The sequence below is a fragment of the Catharus ustulatus genome, chromosome 1, assembly GCF_009819885.2.
Source record: "Catharus ustulatus isolate bCatUst1 chromosome 1, bCatUst1.pri.v2, whole genome shotgun sequence".
NCBI classification, from domain to species: domain Eukaryota; kingdom Metazoa; phylum Chordata; class Aves; order Passeriformes; family Turdidae; genus Catharus; species Catharus ustulatus.
In genome coordinates, this window is record NC_046221.1 from 74,235,039 (window position 1) to 74,259,665 (window position 24,627).

Consider the following 24,627-nt stretch of genomic DNA (forward strand, 5'->3'; position numbering starts at 1 on the left):
ACGGTGGGAAGGTGTGGGTCACAGCAGGTGCCCCAAGAGCAGAGGGAAGGACGGCAGGAGGCCTCTGTTCCCTTAAAGGACACCTCAGAAGCAATTTGGGTCTTTGCTCTTTAGATTACTCAGCTGGGCAAGGAGGGTGGGGGGAGAAGGGGAGACTGGCAAAATATTTCACACAATCCTTCCAGCTGATCAACAGAGAAGTGAAAGTCAGTTGCATGTGCTAAAATGATGCCTGTGGTTTAAAATACATTGTGAGAGGTCAGAGATTGAAGTGACTAATACTTCAGAGACAGACATCAAGAGGGAACCAGACTCAAACTGATGGCTGAAATTTGACCTATTTGACTTCTCCTGTGTTATCTCAATTATTTCATTAAGAAGTTTTGAATCAAGAAGCACTGTGGGATGCAGAAATCTGCTTCAAACGTTCATTGCGAGAATGGTAATTGAGTTTTAAATATTTATGGCAGAACCTGGACTTGTACTAGTGAATGCATTATAGACTCTCCCTAGTGGTAAGCCTGGCTTGCTGGAGACCTTGCACTGCAAATAGCCCCAGTACAGTGAAGAAGGGGGACAGGAATTTTATTTTCTGAAAATGATTTATTTAGCTGATTATAGAGGGCTTACTCCTTCCTAGGCAATACTTTCAGCGTGGAGCTACAGGATATGGGGAGGAGAAGGGTGTTCTCAACAAGCCTGACACATGGATAACCTACAGGTCTGTGTTCACACCACTTGCAACTGTTTGCCCCCCAAAAAACGCCGAATCTGCAAAAAGATGAGGCAATGAGGAGTGAAAGACTCCTACCTACTGTTGCCATTTGCTTGGCATTACTGATCCCATGTGAGACACTAGGAGGTACATATGCATTTTTTCTTTTATTGGTGATGGAAATAGGATTTTTTTTTTCTCTGCAGGGAGAGCAGAAATGAGTCTGTGGTCCTGTGCTCTGTTGCCGGCATAGGCCTTGGTGCAGTGGATAAAAACGAGGCCTTATTCTCTCGCCTGGCCCTGGGTCTGCTGTGCTAAGACAACACACCACATGTACGTATTACTTTAATGGGCACTACTAATAGAGCTCTAAGCCTCCAGCGGAGACTGACGGTCCTCAAGGCACTCGAGCCGCAGATGCTGCCTTGCGCGGGGTGTCCGACAGCCCGGCGCTCCCTGCGAGCAGCTCCGGAGGGTGCGCGGGGCAGGCGCCGCTCTGTCCCGCCGGGAGCGCGCTCAGGTGCTGCTGTCCCTCACCTTGGGCCAGGTGGCACAACAAGCTGCAGCTTAAACCCGCAGAGCCCTTTCTCAGCCCCGAGGAACCCCCGGCCGCTGCATCGTCCCTCTCCGCGCCGGCGGGGCCGTGCAGGGCGCGGGGGGTCCGCGGCCGCCGCTCCTGCGAGGCCGCCCCGCTCCGGCCCCCCTGAGCAGCCTCGCCCACGGAGCAGCGGCTGGCCCGGGCTGGGGCGGGGTGGGGCGCACCGGGGTCCGGGGCGGCTCCGGCGCTCCCCGGCGCCTCGGCCACGCCTCGCTCGGCCCCGCACGCCGGCGGGGCGGGGGGGACGGGGGGCGGCGCCGGCTGCCGGGACGAAGGCGCCGGCTGCTGCGGCGGGCGCGGGGCTGCCATCCCGCGGGCAGGCACGGCGGCGGCGGCGGATGGCGGCAAGGTCAGTGGTCGCCCGCTGCCCGCCGGCGGGGCTCCCCTCCCGGGGCGGCGGGCGATGCTCGCGCGCGGGGGACCCGGCGGCGGCGGCGCCTCTCCCTCCTCCTCCTCCTCTTGCCGGCGGGGAGCGGGGCCGCCGCGGGCGCGGATGCCCCCCGCCACGCCTCCCTCCTTCCCTCCCGCCCGGGCGAGGGGCAGACGCGGGTTTCGTAAGCGCCTGCCCCGGCCGGCCCCGCCGCGCTCGTGTCCCCCCGGGCGGTGCCGCGGCGCGATGCGCGGTGCAGGTGAGCGGCCGAGCAGCGCCCGCGGCCGCCGCCGCGTCCCGGGAGGGCGGCGGGCGCCGAGATTACTTCCAAACCCGCCGGGGTCGCGCCTGCACCGCACCAGCGCTGCTGCGAGTGGAGAAGGGTTGTCCGTGTGCTTTGCGAGCAAGTAAATCCAGATAACTTAGAGACGGGCTTTGCGGGGGTCCTTTGTTCCAGCGGGAGGTTCGGTGGTGCTTTAGCGTTGGTTTGGTTTTTCTTTCTTTTTTTTTTTGGGGGTGTGTGTGTGTGTGTGTGTTTGATTTCCCTTCCTTATACCGGCAGTTAGCGGGGAAGATACGCGGTAACTCGGGTGCTGTCATTAAGTGCCAGACATCTCGCCGGGCTTTTAGAAAAAGGCTTTAATTATTTTTTTAACCAGCCTAGCGGTGAGGCGTGAAACCCCCTGCCCAGGTAGTATCCCCGCTGTACGGAGCGGCAGCGCTTAGAGTTCCTGACAGCGTTAGATGCCGACCCAGCTGAGGTGGAGCTGCCAAAAATGTGATTTACGGAGCCTGCCGACACATCCTTCACCCGGGCGCTTTGTTCCGATACGCCGTCCGGTGGAGGGACTGCTCCGGGAGCGGCTCTGCCTTTCCTGAAATGTGGATACACTTAGGATATGTGCACCAGGGTGCCAGCCGGCGAGGCATTAAGTGTGTGTGTTTGTGTAATAGGTGTCTGACGGGGAAAAAAAAAAAAAAAGGCAAACAGGCTTTTGATAAGGTCCTATTAATTGAACTGTAAACGTAGTAATTCCTCTGTGCTTGTTTGCTCACTAAAACTCTTCCTCCTCCTTGTCGATATGGCTCATGGTTTGTTTTTATTTGCTTTTATTTTTGTTTTCAACTAGTATGTTTTAGGGAGCTTTTGATACAGATTTACTTAGATTTTTTTGTCTGATTTAGGCTGTTGGAAATTATTTGTGGCCTTTCAACTCAGGATGCGAATGAAGGTCCTGTTCTCAGCCTTTCTGTACCACAGGCCTTTTCGAAATGCCCAGTGAGTCTGCACTAATGTAGAGCCTATGGGATGACAACAACAGCAATCTAGGGAAAAAACCCTTCTGAAAACTCTGTTCTTGGCTATGTAACAGTGTGTGGCTGGATTTCAGCTTCTTTCTAGTTTCATGAAAGGTGGAATGTAAAAGTAGTCCTGGCTGAGGAGTGCAAGGCTGGGACAGCCTTGTGCTGTTGAGGGCTGTGGCACTGGTGTGCCCACGGCTGTTGGGACAGGGCTCTGTGGAAAATTCCCGCTATGCAGGAGCTGGCAGTACAGTTAAAAAGCTCAAGCCTCTGGCTCAAAGCTGGGAGGTCTCTCAGAGGGTTTGGACAGCTGGCCAGGTATGTGAACACAAATGAAAATGACGCCTGTTTTTTGCTGCTTTTCTGGGGAGAAGAAAGTTGGTTGTACCACACCTACTAGAAGTTTTATATGCTTCTTGTGAAGTCTTCTTGGGAGTATTGGACAGTGCTGTGAGATATCCAGATTAGAAATGCCAGGAAGACAATAAATATTTTTTTGGCCTTAATGTTGTGTGTTTAAATTATACATGGAAATGAGTCTCTCATCCAAAGACCCGCTGTGTCTTAGCAGAGTGCCCAGGGGAAGTAGATCCTTCTGGGTGCTGGTCACCCTTCCCCAAGGCACTCACTTGGTCCTTCAGCTTTGCCAAAATCCATGGATATGTTTTTGTCATACCTGTTCTTGGCTTCAGTTCAGGGTTCTCACCTTGACCCCTCGATGAACTAGATCAGAAACTCCATCAGCTGCGGTCCAGCGGAGGCTTCAGCGCAGATTTAGCTTTAGTCATGTGAGTTGCCCCAGTGAAATTAGAGGTAGATGCTTGAAAGCAAGCTTGCATATGGAGATTTCAAGCTCAGGGCTGCCTCTCATAAGCTTTCCAGGATGTGAACTGCACATCATTTTTCCTTGCATGGGGCTGAGAATGAATGCCGTATCATGTTTGTGTTCCATCCAGAACAGCTGATCATACTTGGGACCAGTACTGGCAGAGTAGCAGCAGTGGTGCTTCTCTGCTGGAGTTTTATGGAGCATTAGTATGTGCTTGGGGCTTGAAGTCTTGCTGGAAGCTAATGACGCTTATACTCCTAAATATTCAAGCGATCCTTTTGAGCAGAATTTAGTTTTCTAAGTCAGTGAAGTATTTTTCAGACTGTGACCTCAATCAGTTGATGGGGCCTGGAGGATACAGGTCTAGTGGTATGAATGGATCTAGATGATGCCCTGATCAGCTGACGTGACTACCGAAGACCTGGTGGTTGGTGATTCTGATCACATGGCTGTTGACTTTGGGACTGGGCCTAGGGCTCCAGCCTTTTTAAGAAGAGTGTCCTTACAGTGCCTTTTGTATACCTGTGTCTGTTTGTCAGCCAGTTCTGCAGCCCCCTTCCATACACCAAGTAGAAGATACTCAGGCCAGTAACGTTACTGACTTGAGTGTAGTTATTCAGCTGAGTAAATGGTGTGCAATCCAAGTTCAAAGCAGCAGATTTTGGGTGTGAGTGTTCTTTTTGTGGAGTGTGTGGGAAACTAATTTCCAGAGCCTAGGATCTTGGCATGCTTTAAATTTTCTCCTGTTCTTGTGCTTTGCCTTCTATCCGGTGGGTGGGTGGGCTGGAAGTCAGATGGCTTTCCTTCCCTTACAGAAAGCAGCTCTTCAGAGAAATTCCACAGCTGTTCCTGACTCTGTCTGGAGTTGCCTTCTTGCTTTGTCGCTGCTGTTTCCTCCTGCTGTGCTGTGCTCTGGGAAGGGAGCAGAGGAGTCCTTGAAACTGATGCAGCTCTGTAGCATGATCTGTCACACCGAGTGGGGTTAGAGGAAACCCTCCCAACCCTCATCAGTGCAGCTTCTCCCTGGGTCCTGGCCTGGCCAGAGCTCATCATTTGCTGGCCTGACTGCAGCAGAGCTGTCCCCTGCCTTAAAGGCAATGATGGTGACCAAACACCAACAACATGGGTTAGGGAATGCTGGAGATGGCAGGGAGGATGATGCTGAGGTCTCCTGGATGAATTCATTTCCAGGGTTGCTTTCACACTGAGATCTGTGTAATGCTCTTTCAGCCCTGACAAAGCATTTCACCATTTTCAGATGCAAATTGCCTTGTCCTTTTTTTCTGCTGCAGAAATTACCCCTTCAGAGCAACCACTAGATGTAAATAAATAAGTTTGAAATTTGCCCCTTCCCGCTCCAGATGTGTAACATCTGGGTGGTTACAGAGCTGAACTGTATTGTGTGCTAAGCAACTCACAGGCTGGATTGAGCAAGGCATTGTTTTTGGGATGTAGCAGAACATGGGAACACTACTAATCAAACATCATAGTTTTCATCTGGTTTTATTTTATTTAATTTTAACTTAGTTTCCCCAGGAAATGAGCGCTTTTTGTGTTCTGTTTGGCCAGTTTCAACCAAATTGCACCAGTGGTTGGCAGTCTGGAAGATCGTTAATTTCCCACTTGTGTTTGTTAAGGGTAGTGGGTGGGCTGGGAAATCTTTAAAGCAGTGCTCTCTCTGATGGAAACTAGACTGCCTACAGCTACTCTGTTTTCTGCCTGGTAGTGGCTACCCAGCCATTCATTGCATGTGTGTGGTCAAGCATGCAGCACCTCTGCAGTCCTGGCCAGTTTGCAGGGTGTGTGTGGCAGGGGCAGATACAAGGCAGCATTGAAGGGAGCTGCAGGGGCAGGAGGGCAGAGGACACAGATGTCTCACAGAGGAGTCTAGTTTGCTACTCTTTCTTGCAGCATGGCTACCCTTCGGTTTGTCGAACTAAAGTCACCTGAGATTTAGGACAGCTTGTGGGCTGACAGCCATAGCTTGGATGAGCTTTCTCTGGTCTCTAGGCCACCTTGGGAGGTGAGTGTTGGAACAGATGGGAATGTGCACACTGGGCAGGACTTAGTAGAAGTGTGTGTGTGGGCAAACTCCCATGAGTGCAATGGCAATATGATAATCTGGGTGTTCACTGGTGCCAGCCATCGTGTTGAATTCAATGATAATTTGACATTGATAACATTCAGTGCTGTACGTTTTTCCCAAAGTAGCTTCTGTGAGTGAATGCAGTCCCAGATTCCCACACAGCCCTCTCCCCAGAGTTACTTTAGGTGGGCGTTCACTTGGGCTGAGGTGCTGCTGTGAGATGTCAGGGATGTGCCTGTGTGTTGCTGAGCATCCCAGTATAGATGCAGCTGGTTTGGCATGGCTGTCTTGAGGGGTCTGCCTCTGAAATCTGGACACCTTGTTCTAAGAAAAGCAGATTTACCCTCACCTGGATGTGGTTGAGCACATTTCTTCCAGACTTGGACTGAAGGAAAAAACAAGCATTGATAGTATAAATAGGAATGTCAGAGGTGTCGAGCATTTATGTGCATCACGTGCAACTCCTCACCCCGTGTGGAGGGTGATACCCTTTTGATACCCTTTCTGTTGCTGTTAATTGTCAGACAGTGCATACCTGCTGTCGTGGGGCATAGAGCATGCCCTGCGGAGATCACCTGTGAATATCAGTGACAGCTTAGAGGGCCAAAGTAAATCTCAAACACCCATGAAGATCTAGGTAAAACCAGATGCATCTGTCAAGGTGAGGTGAAGGAGGAATTGTATAGCCAGCTCCCATCAGGGTTTACAGAGGATGTGGAGCACTGAATCATGCCAACGAGGCAAAATGCTATACAAAGACTCTGCCTGGGCATCTCTGGCATCCAAGTGTAATTCTCTACACTATTAGGGATATGTCACTTAGTGAAGCAGAACATCTCTTGCTTCTCTACTTTTCCCCTCCATGAACACCATCTCTGACCACCGGTAGCTTGGCATGGTAGATGACTGTGGCAGGTAAGAATGGACTCTTGTGCTTGGATGAGGCATTGCAGGTCCCTCCTCTGAAAGTGCCAGCCACCCAAGCTTCTGTGCCAGAAATCCTGAAGCAGGCAGATGTGGTGTAAAACATGGCTGTGGTATTATCTTTTCCTGCTCTTGTTAGATGTATTGTGCTACCTGTATGCATTTAGGGATGGTGCAGTGCTTTCTCTGTTAGCTTTTATACTGAACTGCGCAGGTTGCATGCCAAAAGGGAAGGATTGCAATGTTTCCATTACCACAGTGGACTTTTCCATGGTGGAGCTTTTCCAAAGGATGTGCTCTGAGACGAGCTGGTGTGACCCAAGTGCCTGGGATACTGCAGGCTCTGACTAACTGCACCTCAGGGAGTTGATAGCTCCAGGTTTTGCAAGCTCCATTCTCTGAGTATGGGGGAAGACAGAAGTGAAACTTGCTTTGTTATATGCACAAGATCATGTAAAGCTTGTGGTAGTAGCTGCCAGCACCCCACAGACAGCTGAAAGTACTACTTAAAAGGAAGGCTGGATGTGTGTTTGCAATTGGGGACATACAAAGGCAAATAAGACTTTTAAAAAAGCATGAAGCATGCATAGGGAGCATGCTGTCAGACACTGCCTCTTGCCAGCTATAGTACCATCTGCAAATAAAACAAGTTCGGTTGTTGCTATTGCAGCTGCTTTTCCTTACAAAGCAGGGTGACCCTGAGAAACATGTTGGCAATTGGCCTGAAGTCAGAGGTATGCAGGGTAATTTACTTAAAAGACCCAATATAACAATTATCATCCAGAATGAGCACATGCAACTCTAATGTTTGCTTGCCAGTTGTATTTTATGTGATGCTCTCCCTGAAGTTGCTCATTGGCTGCATCTACCAACAAACACAGCGTGGAGATAGTGGGCTTCTTCCCTGACTGCAGTTAGGAGCAATGATTACACTTCATTTTTATTGTGGAGGTAGGAGGGATTCAGTGGCTTGGACAGAAGGCTGTTAGTGGGGTCATTTGGGATCCAGGCCTTGGGAGCTTTCCTTCTGACCTTGGGCGAAGCACATCAGCTGCTCAGTGCCTCTGTTCATAAAATCTGATTTGTGACAATCAGCTTCAGAGTAGGTGATTGATACTGGTCTTGGTTTCCTCCTCTGAAACAACCCCAAAATTCCCAGATGTTTGTGCATGGAATTGAAGCATAAAAGCAGCCTTTCTTCTCCTTGCTCTTTACCTCAGATAAAGGTGGAGGAAAGGGGGTTGTTCACAGCCACCTGCTGGAGGTATCCATCAAGTTGGGAGCAGAGGCTGCTGGTTGTTCCACATGTTATTAATGATGAAAAGATATAAACATATGATAACATAATTGTGTTGCATTTCAATTGCTTACAAAATAATGACATCAGGAGAACAACAGGGTTACAAAATCAGGCGGACAAAAGCAATGAAGTTCCAGGACTAATGTTGCAGAACTCCCCTTTGCATCTGCATTATGATACAATCTTTAATTCTGTAATTGCATCATTTTTTTCCCTTTCACAGAGTCCCTTTTTCACTGGATAGGTAATTGCTGCATAATTCATTTTCCCTTTCCCACATTTACTTTCTCCATGTGTCTCTACATCTATTTATTTTACACCCTACCCAGACCTTGAACTGAACAGTTGCTAATTCCTTCCTGGAGGGCTTTCTCAGGTGGGGAAGTTATTCTTGCAGCATTATCAGGTACAGGTACTGTCTTTGTTTTCATAGTTGAGGAATGAAGTCAAAGAGCAAATCAATCTCAGGTGATTGAAACACCTTCAATTTTGGCTGTGTCAAAGAGGTACTTGAGTATGATTTTATTTTTGACTCACCCCAGAATATCTGGCATGATGTAGCATGGAAGCACAAGGACAGCTGACTCAGCTGCTGCTGTGGGTAGATTAGCCCTAAATGCCTTGACTGGAGGGTGGAGCCACCCCATTAGGGGTCACCTGAAGAGAAAACTGGTTTCAGACTTACTGAACTTCTTAAAAGGTTGCGTGCAGAACCAAGAAGGAGGTAATTCCTGCCTGCAGGTAGCATGTCCAACTTCCTCAAGCAACTTGGTTGTCTCTCTTTCTTTCTACACTGCTTTGTTCACTAGTTTTTCTGACCTTCACTCAGTGAGGCAGGGTGTTTGAGGGACAACTGTTGTTTTTATCACACAACCTTACTGCCTTTTCTTGAAAGCATTTGATTTCCAGAGCTCAAATGGTTTGTGATCATTCCATTGGAAACAGAGTCAGTACAGACATATACAGAAGCAGGGTGAAGGTTGTATGGGCAGTCTTCATTATCGTACCTCCTAATTTTGAAGTGATTGAGTTTGCAGTCTTTGTATTAAAAAAATAACATAGGTAGATTTAAATATAATTTTATAACTGTACAAAGGGAAAAGTGGGAGATAAATAAAAATTAGGCCCTGTCATATGAATCTGCAGTGGTCTGAGTCATCCAGAGAGCACAGACCCTTGGGATGTAGCATTAATTTCTAACCCATGAGTTTAGGGCCTAGTGAGGGAGCACTGTTTGGCTATGGATGGTGGTGAGTGGCTGGAGTGGGAAGAAATGCTCAGCAGGTTGCCTGGTGCTGTACTGGGGAGCTTTGCAGCCCAGAGACTGGATATCCTCCGGTCCCAGTTAAGGATGGGGTAGGCAAGTAGAACTTAGTGCTTCCCAAGTCCTGTCTGACTTGCTTGTGTCTGTTCTGCTCTTCACTACGTGCCAGCCTATTCATCCCTTTAAACTCACCCTCCCCAATCCTCCCTCCTTTCCCCCTCTGTTTCTGTGTTCCCCAAACAAATGCCATCTGCTTCTCTGCATGCTCTTGGGTAACATCACTTTAGTCTGTTGTTTCTGGTCCCACTCACCATTTTCCAGGGGCGCCAGATAGCCTGGTAGGGTTATGTACAATCTTGATTCCAGTGTAGATCTGTAATTTTTGCTTGTTCAAACTGTAGGTGAAGGCCAGCCCAATGCCTTTGAAGCCTTTTAGAGGATTATTCTTCCTTACTTTTAGACCAGAGCCATTACTATGGGATACTTTGAGATCTAACAATGGGGAAATGGCTTTAGGCCAACTCTCTTTATACCTTATGTCTAAAGAATATGCTATGTTCCACCTTGTTCCTCAGTGTTTTGTTGTATGCAGTCTTGTTTGATACCACCTACCTTCTATGGGGTTGAATATGATACTGCAGCTGAAATTGCAACAGTTCATAGTGAGGAACACTAGTTGCTCATGCTTTTTTTATATTCTGGAAATCATTATTTCAGCATGATAGTGCAAGAAAGAGTGTGCAGGTTCTAGAGGCTGAGCTTCCAGCTAAAATGCAAGTTGGTGAACTTGGCCACTTTCCAGAAAAGTGATGTCTGTTGTTCCAGCAAGTCATTAGATGTCTGCACTTCTGTTTCTGACCAATTTACAGTGATTCTCTTCCTACATTTTTATTTAGGGGAGGGGGGTGGTTGATACCAACCTCACGCAGCAGCAAGAGAGGACGAAGTAGACAATTTCTGTTTGTGTTCAAATGAACATAACAATAGGCTTTCTTTATGTACTTTGGGATTTTTTGTTTCATTTTACTAGATGAGGAAAAGGCGATGTACCAGCAAAGAAAATATGCTTGCCAACAAATCTGGTCTTGGAACAGACCGGGCTGACCCGCAGTGAAACAGTTGGGATGATAATAATTTAAAAGATAGGCTTGTGTTCTTGGGAATTTGTGATATAAATCATGGCCATGATCACTATAAACCATGTCAAACTAGATTCATAAAATAATGTCAGAGTGTCTTAAAAAGTTTCAGATGACTCAAAGGATTGTACAACTTTACAAAATAATTAATAAGCCAGATGCTAAAAACTGGCACCAACCGGTTTTTCTCCTTGCATTGCCACTGTGTTTTAGTCCAAGAGCAAGTATTTGATTACTGAACTTCATGTATTTGAGGAGTGACAATTAACAGAAACATGGGACTGGTCTTCAGCTCTTGTCTGAAAGTTCTTGGGGTTCCAGGGACTTTGTCAAGCCTGTGGAAGGTTACTGGGAGGAATGGTTTGTATCAATGGAGACATCTACACATTTTTAAAAGGTGGGGGACAGGTTTTGTAGGGGGAGAGAAAGTAAACAGCAAAAAATACTGCACACTACCGGCCTAGGCATCTCCAGCCTGGAAGGTGGTGGTGAGCCTGTGGGCTAGGATCTGGTCTCAGCTTGGATAGGCTTCACTTAATCCCTGATAGAATCTTGTTCTCTCTATTTTGGGTGTGTGGTTTTCTTTTGAAGTAAGCATGTTTAGGCAGACCTTCAGGCACTCTAAGTTGCCATAGCTCCCCTGGGAAAGAAGCAGCTCCTCTGTGGGGTGGCCCCCCGTGTCAGATGTGCCCTGCTGGCTTCATTCCACCCCTGGTTTGCCTCCCTCCTGTTCTCTTCCTCACAGCGTCTGTGGTCAGATGCTGAGAGGCAGGGACAGGGCTTGGAAAAAGCTGGCTCAGCAGAGGAGGTGGAGAGCCAGCTGATGCCACTATTAATGTTCTTTCAAAATTGATGGATGAGACGATTACAAAATTGCAGAGGGAAATGAAAGTTAAAAGAATCCATGTTTTAATTGTATTCTGGATTGTTTTCAGCAACCAGATTCTGAGGTGCAGGACAGATCAAGCATTTTTGGGAGAATGTTGATGTGGACTGCACACTGTACTGTTTTTTAAAGAGAGAAAAAAATCGGGCCAGTCTGTTTTCCACACTCTGCTGCTCTCAGTCTTCTTCACTTGTCCTGTGTGATAGTATGCTGTGTCTAGACAGTATATCAGAGCTGAAATACTGTCCCAATACAGCTAGAGAAAAAAGAGGCTCTTGCAAGCACCTGTGGTGTCAAGGTGCTCAAGTCTGTAAAAGGTATGTAGGTTCTGGACTTGTAATTTCTTCTGTGTGCCTGCCCTTCATCCCCATACAAATAAGTGAGGATGATGGAGCTGTGTCGCTTGTGGGTGACCAGCAGTGCTGGCTGTTAGCCTGAGGGAGAGTCTTTTTCAGCTGATGAAGCCCTCCTGCTCAGTCTGGAAGTAGCAGTTGTGTGCTGCATGAGGTTTTCTCCTGGACAAGTGTTTCGCTTGAGTATGCTTCATCCAGAATTGGACCGAAACACTTTCTTTGAAGCTTTGTTTTTCTTCAGGCTTTAAATAAACCAATTTTCTTTGTAGTAATTTTCCTAGCTTTTCTTTCCTCTATGACTGAGAACTTCTCCCCACAGGCTTCTTAATTCAAACATAACTTGCCGTAATTCTGCATGTTTTGAAAAAGTACTTGTGTAGGTGGTTAAGAGAAGAAAGCATGAGTCTTTTTGCTTGACTCCTCCTGCTTTCTCCCAAGTCAAAAGCTGAGAATGGGACATCTTTCAGGAGTGGATAATTAAAGTCCCAATCTCAAACTCCTGTCATTTTCATCAAACAAGCGTTCTTTTCCATCAGTTTCAGGTGGAGTTGCATAAGAGAAGGTGTCCCTGGGGTCTTGGAGGTCTGCTCTGTTTCTGAAAATGAGTGGTGTAGGGTGGAGATGGTCTTCTGCCTCAATGCTTTAGCATTGTGTATGTTTCTTCCATCTCTCTCATACCTTTGTAAGTGTTTCTGGGACCCAGTTGGGCATTGAGGAACCTGCCCCATATCTCCCTACTTACCTTCATGTGGCAGCAGCTGCCATCCTAGTGGGTGAGGTGTAGAAATTGGTTTCTCTGGCTTTGTTTCCTGCTCAGGAGCTGGTGGGTATTTTAATGTCTGTTAGCTAAAATTAGACAGGGCAGCACACCAAGGAGCTGGACTGCTGTAAGAGGAAAACTTCCTCCCATTCTCTCAGGAAGGAAAATAGGCTTGTGAGATGTGGTTGTGGTCCCTGTGAGTTTCAGAGGTGCTTTAGCTGAGCAGGCGGTAAGTGGGAAGATGAGCAGTGGATCACAGCAGCTTTCTGACATCCTAAAGGACACAAAATCTTTGTAGTATTTACTCTGAAAATATTCTTTCTGCCTTTCCAGAAGTGCACTGTTTACACACACGCAAACACTGAGATTTTGCAGTGTACGTGCTTGCTCTGTTTGCGCCGTGAGCACAGCTGGTAATGCTGATAGGAGGGTTTCTCTTGTACAGACGCTTGCTGCTTGGAAAGTAGAAATTTGCTGAGAGTGGCACTGGAAGCCCAGCAATTCTCCTACCAGTGGGGTAGGGAATTGCCAGTGGGGGCTGAGCTGTGCCACAACAGGACCAGGGGGGCTGAAGTGCTGGCACTGTTATTTGGAATATTTAAATCCTTTAAGCTTTTTTCTCCCCCTTAGCAATACTTTCCAAATCTATTTAGTTAAAAGAAAACCTGAAGTATGCTATTTTGCAGATGCTTGGGAGCCTGTTTTCTTCCTTCTACTGTGGTAGATCTGTTAATGTCAGTGACTGCAGTTACAGGTTGCTTGTCTAGGTGAAGTTTGACTTTTTTGGTATCAAGCCCTGTTTGGTATGTTTTGATCTGTTTCTCACCGAATTTCCTTTTGTTTGCTGTACTTTCGTTTACGCCAGTTTCCCTGTAAATGTTATGAGAACTGGCAGTATGGGCCAGATGCCAAGGGTAAAGGACTAATAAAATACATTTATTTTTATTTTGGAAGCTCTTGCAATTCACACTTCGCTGACAGGGTGGTAATGATGTTTCACAGAAGAATGCCTTTCTTTTCATTTTGATTTCCAAGTGCTCTAACAGTGTCCATCCAGTCTTAGGCATGGCAAATGATGTACTAGGCTAAGGGGCCATTGAGCAGCAGGAGATGAGGATGGAGATGGGCCTGGGGGCACAGGACAAGCCTGAGGTTAGTCCAGGATAACAGCACTGCTGTGGCATCCCCAGAGCAGGGTGTGATGTCCTGGGGGTCTAAAATAAGGTCATGTTTCCATTTTTTAGTTGCCTGACCAGTGCTGTAGCTGATCAACTGCATTGCTTGTTCAGTGTTTTGTTTTCAGGGGCCTGAAGATGTGTTGATATAGCTGAACAAGGCGTCCTCTGTGAGACTGAGATCCCTGCCTTTGCAATTCCTGCCTGTTTGGGGTGTGCAGAGCCAGGGACAGAAGTGGCTGTGAGCCCTTAGGGTAGCTGAGAGTTTTCTTTGGCTCCTGGTGCATGGCTGTGCTCAGCAGGCTGTGGGGTGTACAGAGCATTGTGATGCCGAAGTTCTTCCAGTGGGACACGGCAGCTTTTGGCACCCAGGGCTGTGCAGTCTGAGGGCACAGTGTTTGAGCTGGAGAGACACTTGATGGGAGGTCAGGATGGTTATTTGCATTACTGATGAGGTGATTAGTGGATGGTGTTCATAGCTCTCATTAGAGACCTGTGGAAGATTGGGTTCAAACAGAAGGATCTCTGTGTGTGTGTAATTTATGAGGGCTGCTACTTGGACCTTCATTTGCACTCTTAATTGTTTCACAGTGGCAGTGGGGAGGAGAAGCTGGAAAATGCTAATTGTGTCCCGTGCTCTCAAACAGGAACAAAGGCGGCCGTGGCATGTGGTCCACAGAGGCTTAGATGCTCCTCTGTGCTGTGGATCAGCAGCTTAGTGCAGGGGGATCTGATTTTCATCTCCTCTGAATGACTGTTTAGAACTGATGATCTGCTTTCTTTGTGTAGAAATAGCCATTTTAAAAAAATAGCTGAAATCAAAGGGCCAGGCTCTTTGGTTCAAAACTATTTGTTCTTGGTATTTGTCACAAGCTTAGTTGACTGAATTAATCAAATGGAAAATGCTTTTTCCCAAACCATGGAAAGAAATGTACTCCACCTAATTTTTAAATTTAAAAGCAAAATACTAAAAGATCGCTCTTTGCTTCCTTCTCTCACTCTTTTTTTTTTCTGTTTCTCTTGATGGCAAAATGAGGAAAGTAAAAGGTTGAAGAAAATGTTTTGTATGGGTATTCACAGTTGTATGTATGGAGGGAAAAAACCAAAGTATATGGATGTTTTTGACTTACCAAAAATAGGCTAGTGAAAAACCAGTGATTTATGTAAATTTACTTGTATGAAGAAGATGCATTTAACGACTTGCAGTAACTTTGCAAGTTATTCCATTTTGTATTGTGGTGGTACATAAACAAAGGCTTAATTTTCCACTTTCTTTTCCGTGCATCATATCCTTTTCTAACTTACAGCACAGTTGCTGTTCATGTAAAACTAGTCTAGGGTATTGAATTAATTATCTAGGATATGTCCAGTTAATTTTCTTTAGCTCATTGGCTTTTTTTTTTTTTTTTTTTTTTTTTTGCTATTAGTACTACCGGTGGTGGCAGCTCTTGTTCTGAAGTGTGCAGTGCACTTCTTGAGTGTCCTGACCTGCGTCACAGTTCGGGAGCCTCTCTTCTCTATTTCCTTTGTGACACGTGTCTGAGCAAAAGCCAGTGACTGCCTTAAGGGTGTGATGTGCTGCGTATTTTTGAGAGGTATCGGCTTCCCCCTTTTGTAAATCAATTCATCCTGCATAAGGTGCAGTTCCTTTTATATTTCAACATGACTTGCTTGTTCAGTGAAAGAAATGCATGCAGTTGACTAAGTGGATGGAGCTGGTTTTGAGTGTTACAGTACTGCCACACCACAGAAATTCTGAGCTGCTTTGTGTGAAATGTGTCTCTTCCAAGAGAGGAAAGTCCTTGAATGTACTTTCAAAACCTGGGTTAAGTAATTACTCTGTGACCACATTAACATTTTCTTTTCTTGCCACTTTTCCTATTGTGGCAAGATTTCCAGGCAAGAAAAAAGAAAAGTAATGTAAAGGAGCATAGTTTGGGGGTTTGTTTGTTTTGCTTCTTTAGTGCATCTTACCTGCATTGGATTTCTGACAGCATTTTGTGACCTCCAGTGGATCTCATGAGTGTTTTTCATTTGAAGCTCCAAGCAGGCAGAAGCCTAAAAGCCAGAGCACTGGAAGCTCTGAACTGCCCAAAAGGAAAAGCTTCTTGCATCGGCTCTTCCTTTTTTCTCCTGTGTTGATGAACATTGAAGGCAATTGTTTAAACCAGCTGAGCTTTACTGCAAAAGAAAGAAAGAAAGAAAACCACAAAACTGTCAACATTTGGAGATAAGTACAAAGAGGACTGACCACTCCTATTCCTCCAAATTTATTGCTGTCCTAATTTCAACACATTTTTTAAACTTTCGAAGATCAACTTCATTTGAAAACAGAACTGTGGTTTGCTTTTATTGCACCTTGGAAGTGAGGATTAGTCTTGTGTGTCAAGATACATATGTTTAGACTATCTGGAGCTTGAATATTCTTAGAATATTCTCAAAGTGAAAACTGGGAGTCATCTAGGCATTAGCTGAAGAAGAAAAGGTCTTAAGTCACAAAAACCATAAACAGAAGAAATGCAAGTTGTATTTTTTTAGGGCTGCATAAAAGGAAATTGCTAAACATGTTCATTTGGTAAGCAAATGGGTTCATGAACTGTATTGTATTGCCTTTTTTTTTTTTTTTTGGGAAATGCCTCCATATCATCATGCTGGCATATTACCTTCTGTAGCCAAGAATTAAGAAGAAAGAGGTTTGTAGGAGTAGCAGTTTCAGTGGACTGCCTGGAATCTCAGGCTGTTTATTAGGTTTCTTTGAATTACTGGGTGATGTATTTGGTAACTGGTGCTTTGTATCACAAGTACATAATGTAAATACATTTAATTAGAATAGTACTCATACACTTTCAGTCAGTCTTTTGACTGGATTTTGCTAGCTTTGTAAAGCACAAACTCCAGGTATTGGCACAATCTCTTCTTGTGAACACATTTCCTCTAAAACACTGGTGCAAAATATCTGTTCTATCAAAGGGAAGGACTAGGAGGTGTGCTGTTCCTCCTGAAATCACACAGGTTTCTGTGCTACTTTGAGGATGCATGCTGATGATTTAGCTCTTCCTTGCTCACAATTGAAGGGTCCCTCTTTTCTGCTGCCTTGGCTGTCACTGCAAGGCTTCCTTACAGATCTTGCAGCGATAGAGGGAGGTGCCCCTGCCCTCACCTGTTGAGAAAGGGTGCTCAGCATCTGGGAGGCACAGACACCGTAATGCACCCCTTGCTCTCCCTGGGAAAGCTGAGGCAAATCAGAGCTAGAGAAGCAGGGTCCTGCAGTCCACACACTGCCTGCTTCCTAGCTCTCAGTACAGTGGCTTTTTGGAAGCAATGAAATTAGATGGCCATGTGCCCAGTGCAAGAAATTATTCACTCCACTGTATTTATTTTTATAGTGAAATTGCATTTTCATATCTCCGTGAGAGAGACTGTAGCAGGATACAAACCCAGTGAAGCATTTCTTTTTGTGGACATAGTGACTTTGGCACAGCTGTGATGAAGCTTGCTACTCTCTTCATGAAAACACACTGAGCTGGGAATATTGCTGGTTTACATCCTCTCTGAGGAAACTTGGTGATGCAGTTGTGGTGGATGGATATTTTCTATTTTGTCACACTCCAGATTGACATTGCTGTGCAAGAAAAGATACGCTGGACAGGCATAGCTTTAGTAAAGTAACATGACTAATTTTACAGTGAAACGTGGGATTAAGAACTACCTAGAAAATAATTTAATTTCACTTTCTAGTGACTCAGGAATGTGAACCCTTTAGATTTGAGACACATTTCTTAAAGGAGTTTTACATTTCAGTGTGTTGAAAATAATATGCATGTAAAAGCTTGAGAATACGAAGTCTGTGCTTGTGAATTGGGCAGTTAGTGGTTTGGCCCACCTGCATTTTGTGTTTACATGCAAAGTAATTTGCATTAGCAGTAGAGCATTCCATGTGCTTATAGCATGTATTACAACTAATCTGCGCACAAACAACATAGTTCTGAGAAATATAGGAGGCTGTGTAGTTGAGACGGGCTACTTGTTGGAGGTCACTAGGTTATGTCTTGTCTTAAAAGCAGAAGAGGGGAAAGAGGCTGGAGGTGAGATGGTGGGGGGGTTACATGATTGTTGTAGTTAGGATCCAGTCCACTTCGAGTAATGCAGTCTGCTGTTGATGTTAGAGAATTACTCAGGGCTCTGTTTCAGCTGGTTTCCAAAATGACTCAGTGTAAGAACCGAGGTCATGTGGATTTTTTTTTAAAAGACCTAGTGGACTAATTAGGCTATGCTATGTGGTTTAGTATTAGTTAAGCATGCCCAGAGTTACTGGTAAGAGTTCAACCTTTTATTTTCTGCTGGAAGCAACTTCCCCTCAAAATCCAGAGATGTACAGCAGTTGTGATTAGAGATTCTAACATACAAACCCCAAAGCATTGTAGGAATTATGGGGGAAGGAAAGAAACTGGAAGGGGAGTTAATTATATGACAAGGGATCCACTGAAAAAGCAGATGGCTTAACATTCAGTTGCAGGGAGAAGATAGGTTGTGTGAGTGTTTAGTAACTACTTTGAGTCTGTTCATGTGCCTATAATATGTATATAAAAAATTTTGGCTGCTGTGATTATGTATAATGGCTTATTATGTAGTTGTTAGAACAAAGCAACAGAGAAATAAGACTTCTAGACGTACTTCTTTTGCTCATTACAAACATTCAGTTCCTCTCTCTCCACCTCTGGACATGCCAAATGTTGCTTGCATGTTATCTGTGTTCCCCTTTGCTTCCTGCTCGCTCTCTGTCTCTACACACCTCCTGCCCCTGCCCTGGCTTTCAGCTCCTGTAGGGAGTCTGGTCTCTTTTCTCCTGCTGCCTTCTCCATTCTTTTCACACACTTCCTAAACCTCAGTGATGCAGATGTAAATCAGGCAGATTTTTGGTTCCCCCTTAATTTCTGTAGCATATGTAAATACAAAAGATTTAAAAGAAATTTTAATAAAGGTCTTTGTCCAATGTTTGTTTCCAGATACTGTAAATGACTGGTGAAGATCTTAGATTATTTCTATCAGGAAATTCTCTTTGTATAAACTTTGCTAAATTTTACGTGGCTGAAAAAATCGTCTCTCAACCTGTAATTCCAGAGAGGTAATTTTATTGCAATTCAGACTCGGGGTTTGTATTGTAGGAAGTCCGTGTCTACTAAGGTAGAGCCTTCATCTATCACGTACTTTACTGTCCAGAGGCAAATTTCAAGTCTGGAAGTGTGAGGCCATGTGCCATTGGGAGGGTTCTCTCAAAATTGGGTCTTTGTATTGCCAGACCAGAGGGCAGTGTGATCAGATGAGCCAGAACGTGCAGTGGGGTGGTTTTAGTGATTTTCATCAATTACAGGAAGACAGAGGACCTGGCTGTTCACAAGGCCTGCTGGGCAAATGCACTGAACCAGTAAAAACATACTGAAGCAATGCTATGTTTTGTGCCTGTGGTATCCATGATTGAGCATTGGATTGTGTCAAGACCATCTTTGCTTTTGTGTGATGCATTGGCCTTGTGCGGGCAAAGGTGCCTGTTTGTCCCAGCATAATGTTTAGCATGGTGTGCTTCCTCCAGCACAAGATTGGCTTTCTGGTTGGACTTTGATCCAGAAGTAACCCCAGCCACCAGGGGATGGATACAGCATGGATGTTGTAGACAACATATCACAGCTAGGCCTGCCCAGTTTTAGTGGTGGCCAGTGCTGAGTCCAGAGGAGTTCTTTTCTTTTCAGCTGTGCTTGGTGTTGGCACAGTGTAAGCTAAACCTAAGCTGCCTGAATACCAACTTAGCTAACTTGTTCTTTGCTACTATTTGGTCTTTTGAGCACAGACAAACATCATTTCTCCTCTTCAAAGGCTGTTTTTACTTGCTGTTTTTTTAATTGTTCCCCCTCCTCCCTGTGACACCTCCAGTAATGTTTCATTGCCATGCAAAAGGAGGAAAGCACTTTGTCAGCAGCCTACTTCATGCAGATAAATTTATATCTTTGAGAAGCACATCTACAGAACAGCAATTACGCAGATCATCAATATTTATACAGCAGATAATAGACATCATGGACAAGATGAATATTGTCACAAGAGCAATAGCTGCTGGGGAGTGGGGGGCGGGGAATGCAAAATATAATTGCTAGATTTCTTTAAATGGCAAAATTATTTAACTTTCAAGTGAGTGGTAAAATAGCTTAGAGTCTGAATTAACTATTGAGTGGGAGTTCATCTGCTTCTAGAAAGTAAAGGAAATGTCCTGTCCTGTCTACGCTCGGTTCACACAGCGGAAGCTGCCTGGTATATTGTCCCTTGCATGTGGCTTTAGTTGAAGGCAGTAATGGTGCCACTCTCAGAATGAGGAATCATATAAAATAACAATAAAGCAATCAAGCAGCTTGTTTTGAAAATTAATTTTTGCTGTGTCCTCTGTGGATGGACACTTGGGGTTGAGATGGAGACAGAGTCACACATGCTTTGATTTTTAAAAACTGAAGCCCAGTGTTCAGGGAAAGGTGGCCATGCTAGGGCAGGTTTTTTACCAGAGCTTTGCAGCATGCTGGCTGCCAGCTGATGTGCTGCTGGCTGCCTTGGCGCTGCCTGATTGGATGGGCAGCCCAGTGAGTCCCTCTCTGGCCTCCTGGCCGGAGGGACAGCCCAGGTCATGGCTTCCTGTTTGCACAGGAGATGCAGCTCCTGAATTCTGCAGAGAGAATGCCTCTTCCCACCCACCCTTTTTAACCTTTCTTTGGCAGTGTGATTATTTGTAGGGCTCTTGTTCACTGGCAAGAAAATCTGCTAGCTTGGTTTTTGAAATGTATTAAATAAAATACTAACTGTATGTGGGCTGTTTGCTACAGATAATTTATTTGCTGACTTTTTTCTTCTGCTTGTGAAATGCCTCTGAATAGCTCCATTTTTTCTTTATACTGACTAACTCTTTACATGTGGCTTCAGATGAGTATCTGAAACCCTGCACCCTCCTGACTTCTTTCAGCTGAGGGAAAACAGTGGTTGGGAAGGCACAGTACTTGATGTTCAGTGTTTAGCTCAGTTGGGTTGGCTGTCATTTGTAGCATTAATCACATGGTTTTCAAAACATTAAAGCAACTTGGGAACATTTGCAACAGAGTTGATCCACAAAAGATTTAAAGTACTGTAGTATCAAACCTCTGGGCTCTGTGTTCTGTGGGATGCATATAACAAGGTTTCTTGTGCAATGCCCAGAGAAAAGCTGGAATAGGATTTGCAAAAGCTGGCATCCTAAATCAGGAGACACATGAACTGGCTACAAGGGAGGATCAAGAGGAGGACTTAAAAGTTGGTATCCCTCTTTCTGTTGCACAAAAATCAGCAGAACTGCTCCTTTGTGTTCCTTCCTGGAGTTAGCTACCTTCTGTTGACTTGTAAGCAGTGGAGGAGCTAGGGCTTGCTCTTTCTGAGTTAGGTCTGATACTCAGCCCAAAGGAAGCTAAGGCTGAGTTCCCAACTTTGTCAGGCAGCTTTTGATTTGGGATCTTTTTCTCTTCATAGGTAAACTCATTAGACTGCCTGGATTCTAGCCCTTTTTCAAATTAATTTTTAATATAAATAATTAAACATTCATTGGAGCAAGGATAGGAACTTCCTTCTCATACTCGCTTTTCCTTTCTGACCTGGTTATTGAATTGTGCACTTCAAAGTGGAATGGGATTAAGGAGGAGGCATTGGTGAAGCTCTCCTGGACTACTGAAATTCATGATAGTTGAAACTTTAATCTGTGAGAAGGGAAAAGAATATTGTCACTTAGTCAGATTCACCCTTAGTGAAGAAAAGTTTTCCTTCTGCTATGAGCATACCGAGGCTCTTGTGTGGGTTCACTGGGACTGCCACTGGCATGTGGCTGGGGGAAATGATGACCCTGTTGCATGCAGCTTAATTTGAACTGAAGGCTTGTTTGAAGCTAAATTTAGGCCAGCTTAGATCTTGCTATTGCAGGTAAAGCTTGAGATCTCCAATAATGTCAGTATTAATAGTTTAGATGCCTGTTCCAGTACAGAACTGTATTAATAATGGTGGTTTCTAAATTGCAGATCAGACCCAGTACTGCAACTATGCATGTTTCAACTTTTTCTAAAGTAGTACCCCCTAAGCTTTTAATGATGGTGGGTGCAGTGTTAGCTGGGAATTTAAACCTGCAGCCAACAGGCTCACTTTCTTACTTACCTTCCCCAGATGCCTTTGAGGCAAGCCACTCTTAAGACTCTGTTGAAAGACTGCCTGCAAAAGGGTTAATTTAAACATTATCTTCTGTCTGAGGTTCTGCCTTGAGGAAGGTAAGCACTAGATACCCCTTGGAGGCGCCACTGCAGTTCTCAAGCCAACCCCTTACATAGGTGTGCGAGCCCTGTGACAAATGCATTCGTTGCTTGTCCAGGTACATTGCAGCTTGGAATAGCTTTTTTTCAGAGTAAGGAGAAGAACAAGGGCCCATTGAAAAGAGCAGGTTATCAGCACTACTGATGGGCTCGATTATTGGATTGTGTTGAAATAATGAGTTTTTCATCAGGCTAGATTGTTTGTACCTAATTCTCAGAATAGCTGGTAGGTTTTTTTTGGGTTTTTTTTCTCCATTGCTGTAACTTGCACAGAGATCCTGGAGATGATGAAAAGGATTTATTTCCCCTCATATTTAATAAGGTACTTGCTGTGTTTTGGCTGCCTTGTCCTGTTGCTAAACCGTGACGTATTCTAATTGGAGGATGAGGTGTTTGTTAGTGGAATGAGGAAATGGTGTGTTTGCAGCATCCAGAAGCCATGAGCTTCTCTTAATTTCATTCCACTTCAGCGTCAAGCACTGGGACATCACCATGAAGAGTATACATCAAGGCCTTTCTGTCAGGCTGGGGCAAACTAGACAAAGCCTTGAGGGATTTTGGTGAGTTAAGTGTGTAAAGATCCAGTCCTGTGTAGTGATTTGCTTTTAAGGCAGAAATGGGAAGAAGTGCATGGCGAAGGATGGGGTCAGGGATATATTGCTACAAAACTTCAAGAATGTTCTTAGAAACATCCCTTCTCCTTGGCTTTTGAGCAGTACAAGGGTGAAGCTTTGCCTCTTCAGTTGGTTTTAAGCTGGTTTGGGGATTTGCCCTGCATCACCTTCTGGAAGAGTTTTTCTGCATCCTGATTTTGTCAAAGTTCATTGGTTTATTTTATGGAGGGACACTGCCCCTCTACCAAATCTTCTTTCTTTGAAAAATAGAACTGAGGGGTTAGATTGAGGAATGCTAGCACCATATCCCATGAGAACTATAAATAGCATACTTTATTTCCCATTCTTTCCTCTGGGTTTGGCTTTATGGCTGACTTCCATCTACTCTTTCAAAGTTTAGTTGCCATTGTGGTTGTGGGAGATGCAGTGTAGCTGGGAAGCCCAGTCCCTGTTGGAGGCTGGGAATAAAAGTCATCCTGTATGCAAGTACCTTGAGGTAGAGTAAGCATCATTTCACAATTCTGAAAATGGATTGCCAAATTTCTAATATTTAGTGGAAAGGCACTACTTCCCTTAGTACAGGTGGCATAGCTGTTCATATTATGTAATTCATAAGATGATAATTTGAAAATTCATGAATTTTCACAAAAACTCTATTTTAAATTAATTTTAATTCATTTTCTCTGTTTTTAATTCATCATCTTGACTTAATTTGCAAGCACAAAATACTATTTTTAGGGACTTGTCCCACACTAATGAAGTGTAATACTAGGATACTGGAGTTAGTTGTAAGTTCAAAGTGTAGCAAGTAGGGGATGTGATATGAATTGCCTGGGAAGACCTATTGTTTGGCATAAATATTTCTGATGTGGAATGGAGCTAGACTGGGAACAGGAATAAACTGCTCCTGATTTTACTTTCTGAAGTAGATAAGATTCCCTTAAAATTGAAATCAGCAGAAATGATGGAATTGTGTTAATTGAACAGACCAACAGTCTGGAGTGTGTCAGTATGAAGTTTAAGGATGTCTAGAAGAGAGAAGCTGGTCAGCAATAGCAAATTAGAATTCAGTGAAGTTGTATTGCTCACAAATTTGCTTTCAATAAGCAATGAACTGTTTTTACAAGGACTGTTTACAACTGCTACTTTTATGGTTGGCTAATTACCAACCCCCTTTGGAAAGAAAAATGACCCTCCTGAAAATCTTCAAGCACACAGAAACTTGGATTTCTCAATCCTCTCAATTTCACCGTGTCTTCTGCCTTTCAGCTTACAATCTCTTGCAAGCTGCCACTCTCCCTGTTTATGTGACTCCTACAGAAAACACAAGTAATAGTAGTTGAAAGGGAATTTTAAAATAGATCATGAAATCTAGGGCATGTCAGAATGATTTTGAGGTGGTCTTAAAAAATCCAGTGGTTGTTTTCTTTGAAAGCTTTTGCTGAATGTTTGAGATTTAGCCTTTCTTCTCATTGTCTAAAGATTGGGAAGTTCTGTTCCGCTCAGACAGCACATATCACATGTGTTGGCATTTGGGAATTTGACCAGAATGGTTTCTCCACTGGAAGGATTCCTGAGCAAGTCTTGCTCAAATCTGAGAGCAGCTACTCTGAGAGGAGCTTCACCCAGCTCAGTGGAACTGCTTTGTAGGGAGTGGTCAGTGGCAGAACTGGACCCAGGCTGGTTTTCACAGCTTTAAAGAAATCCTATGTTCACTTGCAAAGTGTCTGTGATACCTTAAATTCATGTATAAATTGATAATTATTTTAATGTGTAAAATAAATTAATTCATGCTATCATACTGGTGCTCCTGAACATCTCTGCAAAAAAGCAAGGTAAACAAGTGAAAAGCATTTTGGTAAGAAAATGTGCATTTTAAAGAGTTTATTTGGTCCATGGTCAAAAGCAGTTTAGGGAAGAAGCTCCCTCACATTGATTTACCTTTTGGAGTT

The 24,627-nt window shown here is 44.7% G+C and overlaps 1 protein-coding gene across 3 annotated transcripts in view; it reads left to right on the forward strand.

Moving 5' to 3' along the window:
• The first annotated feature begins 1,890 nt into the window (after positions 1-1,890).
• Positions 1,891-24,627, forward strand: part of RNF152 (ring finger protein 152) — a 43,510-nt gene continuing 20,773 nt past the window's right edge. Inside the window, exon 1 of one of the 3 annotated variants that reach the window (XM_033073275.2) lies at positions 1,891-1,942. The gene's annotated coding sequence lies outside the window, so the exon portion shown is untranslated. Of the gene's footprint in view, positions 1,943-2,039; positions 2,091-15,275; positions 15,297-24,627 lie in introns of those variants that run through there. The other 2 variants (XM_033073283.1, XM_033073292.1) reach the window with 2 other exon arrangements.